The 11,314-nt window shown below is 47.3% G+C and overlaps 16 non-coding genes across 16 annotated transcripts; 10 read left to right on the forward strand and 6 right to left on the reverse strand.

Moving 5' to 3' along the window:
• Window positions 1-520: 520 nt before the first annotated feature.
• On the reverse strand, window positions 521-639 carry LOC148738709 (5S ribosomal RNA). Its single transcript, XR_015998044.1, has one exon. It is a non-coding gene; the product is annotated as a 5S ribosomal RNA (ribosomal RNA).
• Window positions 640-1,108: 469 nt separating this feature from the next.
• LOC148738710 (U2 spliceosomal RNA) lies at window positions 1,109-1,300 on the forward strand. Its single transcript, XR_015997548.1, has one exon. It is a non-coding gene; the product is annotated as a U2 spliceosomal RNA (small nuclear RNA).
• A 210-nt stretch (window positions 1,301-1,510) lies between these two features.
• Window positions 1,511-1,674, forward strand: LOC148738711 (U1 spliceosomal RNA). The gene has a single exon (XR_015997751.1). It is a non-coding gene; the product is annotated as a U1 spliceosomal RNA (small nuclear RNA).
• Window positions 1,675-2,645: 971 nt separating this feature from the next.
• Window positions 2,646-2,764, reverse strand: LOC148738712 (5S ribosomal RNA). Its single transcript, XR_015998045.1, has one exon. It is a non-coding gene; the product is annotated as a 5S ribosomal RNA (ribosomal RNA).
• Window positions 2,765-3,233: 469 nt separating this feature from the next.
• Window positions 3,234-3,424, forward strand: LOC148738713 (U2 spliceosomal RNA). Its single transcript, XR_015997723.1, has one exon. It is a non-coding gene; the product is annotated as a U2 spliceosomal RNA (small nuclear RNA).
• A 210-nt stretch (window positions 3,425-3,634) lies between these two features.
• On the forward strand, window positions 3,635-3,798 carry LOC148738714 (U1 spliceosomal RNA). The gene has a single exon (XR_015997752.1). It is a non-coding gene; the product is annotated as a U1 spliceosomal RNA (small nuclear RNA).
• A 971-nt stretch (window positions 3,799-4,769) lies between these two features.
• On the reverse strand, window positions 4,770-4,888 carry LOC148738715 (5S ribosomal RNA). The gene has a single exon (XR_015998046.1). It is a non-coding gene; the product is annotated as a 5S ribosomal RNA (ribosomal RNA).
• A 469-nt stretch (window positions 4,889-5,357) lies between these two features.
• On the forward strand, window positions 5,358-5,549 carry LOC148738716 (U2 spliceosomal RNA). The gene has a single exon (XR_015997549.1). It is a non-coding gene; the product is annotated as a U2 spliceosomal RNA (small nuclear RNA).
• Window positions 5,550-5,760: 211 nt separating this feature from the next.
• Window positions 5,761-5,925, forward strand: LOC148738717 (U1 spliceosomal RNA). The gene has a single exon (XR_015997946.1). It is a non-coding gene; the product is annotated as a U1 spliceosomal RNA (small nuclear RNA).
• A 970-nt stretch (window positions 5,926-6,895) lies between these two features.
• On the reverse strand, window positions 6,896-7,014 carry LOC148738718 (5S ribosomal RNA). The gene has a single exon (XR_015998047.1). It is a non-coding gene; the product is annotated as a 5S ribosomal RNA (ribosomal RNA).
• Window positions 7,015-7,482: 468 nt separating this feature from the next.
• On the forward strand, window positions 7,483-7,673 carry LOC148738719 (U2 spliceosomal RNA). Its single transcript, XR_015997727.1, has one exon. It is a non-coding gene; the product is annotated as a U2 spliceosomal RNA (small nuclear RNA).
• Window positions 7,674-7,883: 210 nt separating this feature from the next.
• Window positions 7,884-8,046, forward strand: LOC148738720 (U1 spliceosomal RNA). The gene has a single exon (XR_015997915.1). It is a non-coding gene; the product is annotated as a U1 spliceosomal RNA (small nuclear RNA).
• A 970-nt stretch (window positions 8,047-9,016) lies between these two features.
• Window positions 9,017-9,135, reverse strand: LOC148738721 (5S ribosomal RNA). Its single transcript, XR_015998049.1, has one exon. It is a non-coding gene; the product is annotated as a 5S ribosomal RNA (ribosomal RNA).
• Window positions 9,136-9,604: 469 nt separating this feature from the next.
• On the forward strand, window positions 9,605-9,796 carry LOC148738722 (U2 spliceosomal RNA). Its single transcript, XR_015997550.1, has one exon. It is a non-coding gene; the product is annotated as a U2 spliceosomal RNA (small nuclear RNA).
• A 211-nt stretch (window positions 9,797-10,007) lies between these two features.
• Window positions 10,008-10,170, forward strand: LOC148738723 (U1 spliceosomal RNA). Its single transcript, XR_015997917.1, has one exon. It is a non-coding gene; the product is annotated as a U1 spliceosomal RNA (small nuclear RNA).
• A 979-nt stretch (window positions 10,171-11,149) lies between these two features.
• Window positions 11,150-11,268, reverse strand: LOC148738724 (5S ribosomal RNA). Its single transcript, XR_015998050.1, has one exon. It is a non-coding gene; the product is annotated as a 5S ribosomal RNA (ribosomal RNA).
• Window positions 11,269-11,314: the final 46 nt, after the last annotated feature.

An 11,314-nucleotide genomic window follows, 5' to 3' on the forward strand; every position in this document is an offset into this window, starting at 1 on the left:
CAGGCGAGGTTTTGTTGTCATGTATTTCTTATTGCGAGCGAGCGAGAGGAGGGAACGTTCGTTCCAGCGAGCGAGCAAACAAAGAGGCAGACGAGTAAGTAAAAATGTGGAACCTGTTGCCGCTTCGCTTCGTTTCAGTCACTTTGAATCCATCCGCCTCTATTAATCGTGGGAATGTTTTGACATGTCTTGAGGCCTTGAAAGTGCTGTAAAAGTGTGCGTGTTTTCCTATTTGTGATTCGTGGGAGCGTGCGAATGATTCGATGTCACGTACAAATGTGGAATTTGTCACAACAATGTGTTGAGATCTCGAGCGCGCGCCATCGCTCCTTCGTTTGCTCGCTCTCTTGCATTGGGAAATGATTTTGGCCACAAGCTCGGCAAGTTGTGGCAAAATGATTTCTCTCCTCCCTGTTATGTTAGTTTTTCTTTTACTCCTCACTCGTCTACGGGACGCCGTGAGTATCGGAAGCGGTTTACCCGGATAAAACGTTGAGAGAGTAAGCAAAGGAAAAAATGAAGCCTACAACACGGGGTATTCCCAGGCGGTCACCCATCCAAGTACTAACCCCGCCCGACAGGGCTTAACTTCGGTGATCGGACGAGAACCGGTGCTTTCCCTGTGGTATGGTCGTAGACAAGGGAAAACAGCTGAAATTTGGCTGGTTATCGGTTATGTTTGATCTGTACTAGCCCTAATTTGGTTACTCTAACCCTAAACCCCAACATCGTTACCCTAACCCTAACCCCAAAATCGTTACCCTAACCCTAAATTTGGTAGCCTAGACCCTAAGCCAAACGTCATCTCCTAGAGCCCGCGCACATCTTGAGAAGCGTCCATTTGAGGCAATATATCTCACTGGGGGTGGGGTGGGGGGGGGGAGTATAGAGATAAATCAAGTTTGGTAAATATTCTAAAGAACACCATCTTGTTAGTTAAGTGTATGTGGCTGGCGTCTTAAAGTTACAATGAGAAGATTACCAACCGATGAGCCACTGGGTCCGTTTTTGGGACTCGCAAGGGCTTCTGGGGGCTACCTGCTACTATCCACCATATACTGTGGGAAGGATCCCTCTACCACCCCCTTGATTGAGGGTATTGGTGGGTATCGCTTCTCGGCCTTTTGGCTAAGATCAAGTGTAGTATCTGTTCTTATCAGCTTAATATCTGATACGCTGCTCATTGAGTAGCTCATATATTAAACTGATTTTTGGAACTGGGCTGTGGAAAAGAGGCTTGCCTCGTCCCAGCCACGGGTTGCCTCGGTATAGCACTACCTCCGAGTGTGGCCCACTTCCCTTTTGGGGAAGACACATTTAATGAAAGGAAAAATAATGACTATAGCATTCTCTTCTGTGCACAGGAGCCCTGCAGCTCCAAAGGGAAGGCGGAAAAGACATGACGGGCCAAGGCGGCAACTGACACTGGCTGATTTGAAGCGTGCAAAGCAGTACCACAAGGACATAGGTGAGGGAGAGTTTTACCACGGCAAGCGTATGCCTTTCAGGCATACTTACCTGACGCGGGAGGTACTGTGATCAAGGAGGCAGTCCTCTCAAGGCGAGGCCCTTTCATTGCACTTGGACTGGGTTGACCCTTGCGATTACCCCAAATGTGGGTAACTCGAGCGTATAATTTCTGGTAGTGGGGACCTGCGTTCGCGCTCGTCCCCGAAAAGCTGATGTAAAATATCTTGCCCTTAACCCCTGACTGACTAATGAATTGATCTTGATTTTGGAGTTGACCGTTAAACAGGGTGAACTGGAACTGGAACTGGAATGAAGAGAGAAGAAGAGCAGCAAGGGAAAAAGAAAGCAAAAAGCCATGGAAAGAAAGAGAGACAGACAGAAGTGGCCTGCGTGTTGGCAGAGAGATTTGGAGGAATAGAAGTGATTGTAAATGAAGGTGAGTTTTTGTGAGGATGTGAGTAGAGCTGTTGTAGATAGATGTGTGTGCTTTCTGCATTATTTTGTTCGTTTGTTTGCGAAAGAAAAGGAGAGGAAACCAAGCGGAGGAGTGACTGACTAACTAACCGACGGATGGACTAAGCAAAGAACGAACGATACATGGGCAAGAAAAGCATTTGTTTTAGAAACGTGAGTACATTGTCAACCATACCTGTGGCAGGCGAGGTTTTGTTGTCATGTATTTCTTATTGCGAGCGAGCGAGAGGAGGGAACGTTCGTTCCAGCGAGCGAGCAAACAAAGAGGCAGACGAGTAAGTAAAAATGTGGAACCTGTTGCCGCTTCGCTTCGTTTCAGTCACTTTGAATCCATCCGCCTCTATTAATCGTGGGAATGTTTTGACATGTCTTGAGGCCTTGAAAGTGCTGTAAAAGTGTGCGTGTTTTCCTATTTGTGATTCGTGGGAGCGTGCGAATGATTCGATGTCACGTACAAATGTGGAATTTGTCACAACAATGTGTTGAGATCTCGAGCGCGCGCCATCGCTCCTTCGTTTGCTCGCTCTCTTGCATTGGGAAATGATTTTGGCCACAAGCTCGGCAAGTTGTGGCAAAATGATTTCTCTCCTCCCTGTTATGTTAGTTTTTCTTTTACTCCTCACTCGTCTACGGGACGCCGTGAGTATCGGAAGCGGTTTACCCGGATAAAACGTTGAGAGAGTAAGCAAAGGAAAAAATGAAGCCTACAACACGGGGTATTCCCAGGCGGTCACCCATCCAAGTACTAACCCCGCCCGACAGGGCTTAACTTCGGTGATCGGACGAGAACCGGTGCTTTCCCTGTGGTATGGTCGTAGACAAGGGAAAACAGCTGAAATTTGGCTGGTTATCGGTTATGTTTGATCTGTACTAGCCCTAATTTGGTTACTCTAACCCTAAACCCCAACATCGTTACCCTAACCCTAACCCCAAAATCGTTACCCTAACCCTAAATTTGGTAGCCTAGACCCTAAGCCAAACGTCATCTCCTAGAGCCCGCGCACATCTTGAGAAGCGTCCATTTGAGGCAATATATCTCACTGGGGGTGGGGTGGGGGGGGGGAGTATAGAGATAAATCAAGTTTGGTAAATATTCTAAAGAACACCATCTTGTTAGTTAAGTGTATGTGGCTGGCGTCTTAAAGTTACAATGAGAAGATTACCAACCGATGAGCCACTGGGTCCGTTTTTGGGACTCGCAAGGGCTTCTGGGGGCTACCTGCTACTATCCACCATATACTGTGGGAAGGATCCCTCTACCACCCCCTTGATTGAGGGTATTGGTGGGTATCGCTTCTCGGCCTTTGGCTAAGATCAAGTGTAGTATCTGTTCTTATCAGCTTAATATCTGATACGCTGCTCATTGAGTAGCTCATATATTAAACTGATTTTTGGAACTGGGCTGTGGAAAAGAGGCTTGCCTCGTCCCAGCCACGGGTTGCCTCGGTATAGCACTACCTCCGAGTGTGGCCCACTTCCTTTTGGGGAAGACACATTTAATGAAAGGAAAAATAATGACTATAGCATTCTCTTCTGTGCACAGGAGCCCTGCAGCTCCAAAGGGAAGGCGGAAAAAGACATGACGGGCCAAGGCGGCAACTGACACTGGCTGATTTGAAGCGTGCAAAGCAGTACCACAAGGACATAGGTGAGGGAGAGTTTTACCACGGCAAGCGTATGCCTTTCAGGCATACTTACCTGACGCGGGAGGTACTGTGATCAAGGAGGCAGTCCTCTCAAGGCGAGGCCCTTTCATTGCACTTGGACTGGGTTGACCCTTGCGATTACCCCAAATGTGGGTAACTCGAGCGTATAATTTCTGGTAGTGGGGACCTGCGTTCGCGCTCGTCCCCGAAAAGCTGATGTAAAATATCTTGCCCTTAACCCCTGACTGACTAATGAATTGATCTTGATTTTGGAGTTGACCGTTAAACAGGGTGAACTGGAACTGGAACTGGAATGAAGAGAGAAGAAGAGCAGCAAGGGAAAAAGAAAGCAAAAAGCCATGGAAAGAAAGAGAGACAGACAGAAGTGGCCTGCGTGTTGGCAGAGAGATTTGGAGGAATAGAAGTGATTGTAAATGAAGGTGAGTTTTTGTGAGGATGTGAGTAGAGCTGTTGTAGATAGATGTGTGTGCTTTCTGCATTATTTTGTTCGTTTGTTTGCGAAAGAAAAGGAGAGGAAACCAAGCGGAGGAGTGACTGACTAACTAACCGACGGATGGACTAAGCAAAGAACGAACGATACATGGGCAAGAAAAGCATTTGTTTTAGAAACGTGAGTACATTGTCAACCATACCTGTGGCAGGCGAGGTTTTGTTGTCATGTATTTCTTATTGCGAGCGAGCGAGAGGAGGGAACGTTCGTTCCAGCGAGCGAGCAAACAAAGAGGCAGACGAGTAAGTAAAAATGTGGAAACCTGTTGCCGCTTCGCTTCGTTTCAGTCACTTTGAATCCATCCGCCTCTATTAATCGTGGGAATGTTTTGACATGTCTTGAGGCCTTGAAAGTGCTGTAAAGTGTGCGTGTTTTCCTATTTGTGATTCGTGGGAGCGTGCGAATGATTCGATGTCACGTACAAATGTGGAATTTGTCACAACAATGTGTTGAGATCTCGAGCGCGCGCCATCGCTCCTTCGTTTGCTCGCTCTCTTGCATTGGGAAATGATTTTGGCCACAAGCTCGGCAAGTTGTGGCAAAATGATTTCTCTCCTCCCTGTTATGTTAGTTTTTCTTTTACTCCTCACTCGTCTACGGGACGCCGTGAGTATCGGAAGCGGTTTACCCGGATAAAACGTTGAGAGAGTAAGCAAAGGAAAAAATGAAGCCTACAACACGGGGTATTCCCAGGCGGTCACCCATCCAAGTACTAACCCCGCCCGACAGGGCTTAACTTCGGTGATCGGACGAGAACCGGTGCTTTCCCTGTGGTATGGTCGTAGACAAGGGAAAACAGCTGAAATTTGGCTGGTTATCGGTTATGTTTGATCTGTACTAGCCCTAATTTGGTTACTCTAACCCTAAACCCCAACATCGTTACCCTAACCCTAACCCCAAAATCGTTACCCTAACCCTAAATTTGGTAGCCTAGACCCTAAGCCAAACGTCATCTCCTAGAGCCCGCGCACATCTTGAGAAGCGTCCATTTGAGGCAATATATCTCACTGGGGGTGGGGTGGGGGGGGGGAGTATAGAGATAAATCAAGTTTGGTAAATATTCTAAAGAACACCATCTTGTTAGTTAAGTGTATGTGGCTGGCGTCTTAAAGTTACAATGAGAAGATTACCAACCGATGAGCCACTGGGTCCGTTTTTGGGACTCGCAAGGGCTTCTGGGGGCTACCTGCTACTATCCACCATATACTGTGGGAAGGATCCCTCTACCACCCCCTTGATTGAGGGTATTGGTGGGTATCGCTTCTCGGCCTTTTGGCTAAGATCAAGTGTAGTATCTGTTCTTATCAGCTTAATATCTGATACGCTGCTCATTGAGTAGCTCATATATTAAACTGATTTTTGGAACTGGGCTGTGGAAAAGAGGCTTGCCTCGTCCCAGCCACGGGTTGCCTCGGTATAGCACTACCTCCGAGTGTGGCCCACTTCCCTTTTGGGGAAGACACATTTAATGAAAGGAAAAATAATGACTATAGCATTCTCTTCTGTGCACAGGAGCCCTGCAGCTCCAAAGGGAAGGCGGAAAAAGACATGACGGGCCAAGGCGGCAACTGACACTGGCTGATTTGAAGCGTGCAAAGCAGTACCACAAGGACATAGGTGAGGGAGAGTTTTACCACGGCAAGCGTATGCCTTTCAGGCATACTTACCTGACGCGGGAGGTACTGTGATCAAGGAGGCAGTCCTCTCAAGGCGAGGCCCTTTCATTGCACTTGGACTGGGTTGACCCTTGCGATTACCCCAAATGTGGGTAACTCGAGCGTATATATTTCTGGTAGTGGGGACCTGCGTTCGCGCTCGTCCCCGAAAAGCTGATGTAAAATATCTTGCCCTTAACCCCTGACTGACTAATGAATTGATCTTGATTTTGGAGTTGACCGTTAAACAGGGTGAACTGGAACTGGAACTGGAATGAAGAGAGAAGAAGAGCAGCAAGGGAAAAAGAAAGCAAAAAGCCATGGAAAGAAAGAGAGACAGACAGAAGTGGCCTGCGTGTTGGCAGAGAGATTTGGAGGAATAGAAGTGATTGTAAATGAAGGTGAGTTTTTGTGAGGATGTGAGTAGAGCTGTTGTAGATAGATGTGTGTGCTTTCTGCATTATTTTGTTCGTTTGTTTGCGAAAGAAAAGGAGAGGAAACCAAGCGGAGGAGTGACTGACTAACTAACCGACGGATGGACTAAGCAAAGAACGAACGATACATGGGCAAGAAAAGCATTTGTTTTAGAAACGTGAGTACATTGTCAACCATACCTGTGGCAGGCGAGGTTTTGTTGTCATGTATTTCTTATTGCGAGCGAGCGAGAGGAGGGAACGTTCGTTCCAGCGAGCGAGCAAACAAAGAGGCAGACGAGTAAGTAAAAATGTGGAACCTGTTGCCGCTTCGCTTCGTTTCAGTCACTTTGAATCCATCCGCCTCTATTAATCGTGGGAATGTTTTGACATGTCTTGAGGCCTTGAAAGTGCTGTAAAAGTGTGCGTGTTTTCCTATTTGTGATTCGTGGGAGCGTGCGAATGATTCGATGTCACGTACAAATGTGGAATTTGTCACAACAATGTGTTGAGATCTCGAGCGCGCGCCATCGCTCCTTCGTTTGCTCGCTCTCTTGCATTGGGAAATGATTTTGGCCACAAGCTCGGCAAGTTGTGGCAAAATGATTTCTCTCCTCCTGTTATGTTAGTTTTTCTTTTACTCCTCACTCGTCTACGGGACGCCGTGAGTATCGGAAGCGGTTTACCCGGATAAAACGTTGAGAGAGTAAGCAAAGGAAAAAATGAAGCCTACAACACGGGGTATTCCCAGGCGGTCACCCATCCAAGTACTAACCCCGCCCGACAGGGCTTAACTTCGGTGATCGGACGAGAACCGGTGCTTTCCCTGTGGTATGGTCGTAGACAAGGGAAAACAGCTGAAATTTGGCTGGTTATCGGTTATGTTTGATCTGTACTAGCCCTAATTTGGTTACTCTAACCCTAAACCCCAACATCGTTACCCTAACCCTAACCCCAAAATCGTTACCCTAACCCTAAATTTGGTAGCCTAGACCCTAAGCCAAACGTCATCTCCTAGAGCCCGCGCACATCTTGAGAAGCGTCCATTTGAGGCAATATATCTCACTGGGGGTGGGGTGGGGGGGGGGAGTATAGAGATAAATCAAGTTTGGTAAATTTCTAAAGAACACCATCTTGTTAGTTAAGTGTATGTGGCTGGCGTCTTAAAGTTACAATGAGAAGATTACCAACCGATGAGCCACTGGGTCCGTTTTTGGGACTCGCAAGGGCTTCTGGGGGCTACCTGCTACTATCCACCATATACTGTGGGAAGGATCCCTCTACCACCCCCTTGATTGAGGGTATTGGTGGGTATCGCTTCTCGGCCTTTTGGCTAAGATCAAGTGTAGTATCTGTTCTTATCAGCTTAATATCTGATACGCTGCTCATTGAGTAGCTCATATATTAACTGATTTTTGGAACTGGGCTGTGGAAAAGAGGCTTGCCTCGTCCCAGCCACGGGTTGCCTCGGTATAGCACTACCTCCGAGTGTGGCCCACTTCCCTTTTGGGAAGACACATTTAATGAAAGGAAAAATAATGACTATAGCATTCTCTTCTGTGCACAGGAGCCCTGCAGCTCCAAAGGGAAGGCGGAAAAAGACATGACGGGCCAAGGCGGCAACTGACACTGGCTGATTTGAAGCGTGCAAAGCAGTACCACAAGGACATAGGTGAGGGAGAGTTTTACCACGGCAAGCGTATGCCTTTCAGGCATACTTACCTGACGCGGGAGGTACTGTGATCAAGGAGGCAGTCCTCTCAAGGCGAGGCCCTTTCATTGCACTTGGACTGGGTTGACCCTTGCGATTACCCCAATGTGGGTAACTCGAGCGTATAATTTCTGGTAGTGGGGACCTGCGTTCGCGCTCGTCCCCGAAAAGCTGATGTAAAATATCTTGCCCTTAACCCCTGACTGACTAATGAATTGATCTTGATTTTGGAGTTGACCGTTAAACAGGGTGAACTGGAACTGGAACTGGAATGAAGAGAGAAGAAGAGCAGCAAGGGAAAAAGAAAGCAAAAGCCATGGAAAGAAAGAGAGACAGACAGAAGTGGCCTGCGTGTTGGCAGAGAGATTTGGAGGAATAGAAGTGATTGTAAATGAAGGTGAGTTTTTGTGAGGATGTGAGTAGAGCTGTTGTAGATAGATGTGTGTGCTTTCTGCATTATTTTGTTCGTTTGTTTGCGAAAGAAAAGGAGAGGAAACCAAGCGGAGGAGTGACTGACTAACTAACCGACGGATGGACTAAGCAAAGAACGAACGATACATGGGCAAGAAAAGCATTTGTTTTAGAAACGTGAGTACATTGTCAACCATACCTGTGGCAGGCGAGGTTTTGTTGTCATGTATTTCTTATTGCGAGCGAGCGAGAGGAGGGAACGTTCGTTCCAGCGAGCGAGCAAACAAAGAGGCAGACGAGTAAGTAAAAATGTGGAACCTGTTGCCGCTTCGCTTCGTTTCAGTCACTTTGAATCCATCCGCCTCTATTAATCGTGGGAATGTTTTGACATGTCTTGAGGCCTTGAAAGTGCTGTAAAAGTGTGCGTGTTTTCCTATTTGTGATTCGTGGGAGCGTGCGAATGATTCGATGTCACGTACAAATGTGGAATTTGTCACAACAATGTGTTGAGATCTCGAGCGCGCGCCATCGCTCCTTCGTTTGCTCGCTCTCTTGCATTGGGAAATGATTTTGGCCACAAGCTCGGCAAGTTGTGGCAAAATGATTTCTCTCCTCCCTGTTATGTTAGTTTTTCTTTTACTCCTCACTCGTCTACGGGACGCCGTGAGTATCGGAAGCGGTTTACCCGGATAAAACGTTGAGAGAGTAAGCAAAGGAAAAAATGAAGCCTACAACACGGGGTATTCCCAGGCGGTCACCCATCCAAGTACTAACCCCGCCCGACAGGGCTTAACTTCGGTGATCGGACGAGAACCGGTGCTTTCCCTGTGGTATGGTCGTAGACAAGGGAAAACAGCTGAAATTTGGCTGGTTATCGGTTATGTTTGATCTGTACTAGCCCTAATTTGGTTACTCTAACCCTAAACCCCAACATCGTTACCCTAACCCTAACCCCAAAATCGTTACCCTAACCCTAAATTTGGTAGCCTAGACCCTAAGCCAAACGTCATCTCCTAGAGCCCGCGCACATCTTGAGAAGCGTCCATTTGAGGCAATATATCTCACTGGGGGTGGGGTGGGGGGGGGGAGTATAGAGATAAATCAAGTTTGGTAAATATTCTAAAGAACACCATCTTGTTAGTTAAGTGTATGTGGCTGGCGTCTTAAAGTTACAATGAGAAGATTACCAACCGATGAGCCACTGGGTCCGTTTTTGGGACTCGCAAGGGCTTCTGGGGGCTACCTGCTACTATCCACCATATACTGTGGGAAGGATCCCTCTACCACCCCCTTGATTGAGGGTATTGGTGGGTATCGCTTCTCGGCCTTTTGGCTAAGATCAAGTGTAGTATCTGTTCTTATCAGCTTAATATCTGATACGCTGCTCATTGAGTAGCTCATATATTAAACTGATTTTTGGAACTGGGCTGTGGAAAAGAGGCTTGCCTCGTCCCAGCCACGGGTTGCCTCGGTATAGCACTACCTCCGAGTGTGGCCCACTTCCCTTTTGGGGAAGACACATTTAATGAAAGGAAAAATAATGACTATAGCATTCTCTTCTGTGCACAGGAGCCCTGCAGCTCCAAAGGGAAGGCGGAAAAAGACATGACGGGCCAAGGCGGCAACTGACACTGGCTGATTTGAAGCGTGCAAAGCAGTACCACAAGGACATAGGTGAGGGAGAGTTTTACCACGGCAAGCGTATGCCTTTCAGGCATACTTACCTGACGCGGGAGGTACTGTGATCAAGGAGGCAGTCCTCTCAAGGCGAGGCCCTTTCATTGCACTTGGACTGGGTTGACCCTTGCGATTACCCCAATGTGGGTAACTCGAGCGTATAATTTCTGGTAGTGGGGACCTGCGTTCGCGCTCGTCCCCGAAAAGCTGATGTAAAATATCTTGCCCTTAACCCCTGACTGACTAATGAATTGATCTTGATTTTGGAGTTGACCGTTAAACAGGGTGAACTGGAACTGGAACTGGAATGAAGAGAGAAGAAGAGCAGCAAGGGAAAAAGAAAGCAAAAAGCCATGGAAAGAAAGAGAGACAGACAGAAGTGGCCTGCGTGTTGGCAGAGAGATTTGGAGGAATAGAAGTGATTGTAAATGAAGGTGAGTTTTTTGTGAGGATGTGAGTAGAGCTGTTGTAGATAGATGTGTGTGCTTTCTGCATTATTTTGTTCGTTTGTTTGCGAAAGAAAAGGAGAGGAAACCAAGCGGAGGAGTGACTGACTAACTAACCGACGGATGGACTAAGCAAAGAACGAACGATACATGGGCAAGAAAAGCATTTGTTTTAGAAACGTGAGTACATTGTCAACCATACCTGTGGCAGGCGAGGTTTTGTTGTCATGTATTTCTTATTGCGAGCGAGCGAGAGGAGGGAACGTTCGTTCCAGCGAGCGAGCACGAGCAAACAAAGAGGCAGACGAGTAAGTAAAAATGTGGAACCTGTTGCCGCTTCGCTTCGTTTCAGTCACTTTGAATCCATCCGCCTCTATTAATCGTGGGAATGTTTTGACATGTCTTGAGGCCTTGAAAGTGCTGTAAAAGTGTGCGTGTTTTCCTATTTGTGATTCGTGGGAGCGTGCGAATGATTCGATGTCACGTACAAATGTGGAATTTGTCACAACAATGTGTTGAGATCTCGAGCGCGCGCCATCGCTCCTTCGTTTGCTCGCTCTCTTGCATTGGGAAATGATTTTGGCCACAAGCTCGGCAAGTTGTGGCAAAATGATTTCTCTCCTCCCTGTTATGTTAGTTTTTCTTTTACTCCTCACTCGTCTACGGGGACGCCGTGAGTATCGGAAGCGGTTTACCCGGATAAAACGTTGAGAGAGTAAGCAAAGGAAAAAATGAAGCCTACAACACGGGGTATTCCCAGGCGGTCACCCATCCAAGTACTAACCCCGCCCGACAGGGCTTAACTTCGGTGATCGGACGAGAACCGGTGCTTTCCCTGTGGTATGGTCGTAGACAAGGGAAAACAGCTGAAATTTGGCTGGTTATCGGTTATGTTTGATC

Source organism: Stylophora pistillata, chromosome 2 (assembly GCF_964205215.1).
Source record: "Stylophora pistillata chromosome 2, jaStyPist1.2, whole genome shotgun sequence".
In the NCBI taxonomy this organism is placed as follows: domain Eukaryota; kingdom Metazoa; phylum Cnidaria; class Anthozoa; order Scleractinia; family Pocilloporidae; genus Stylophora; species Stylophora pistillata.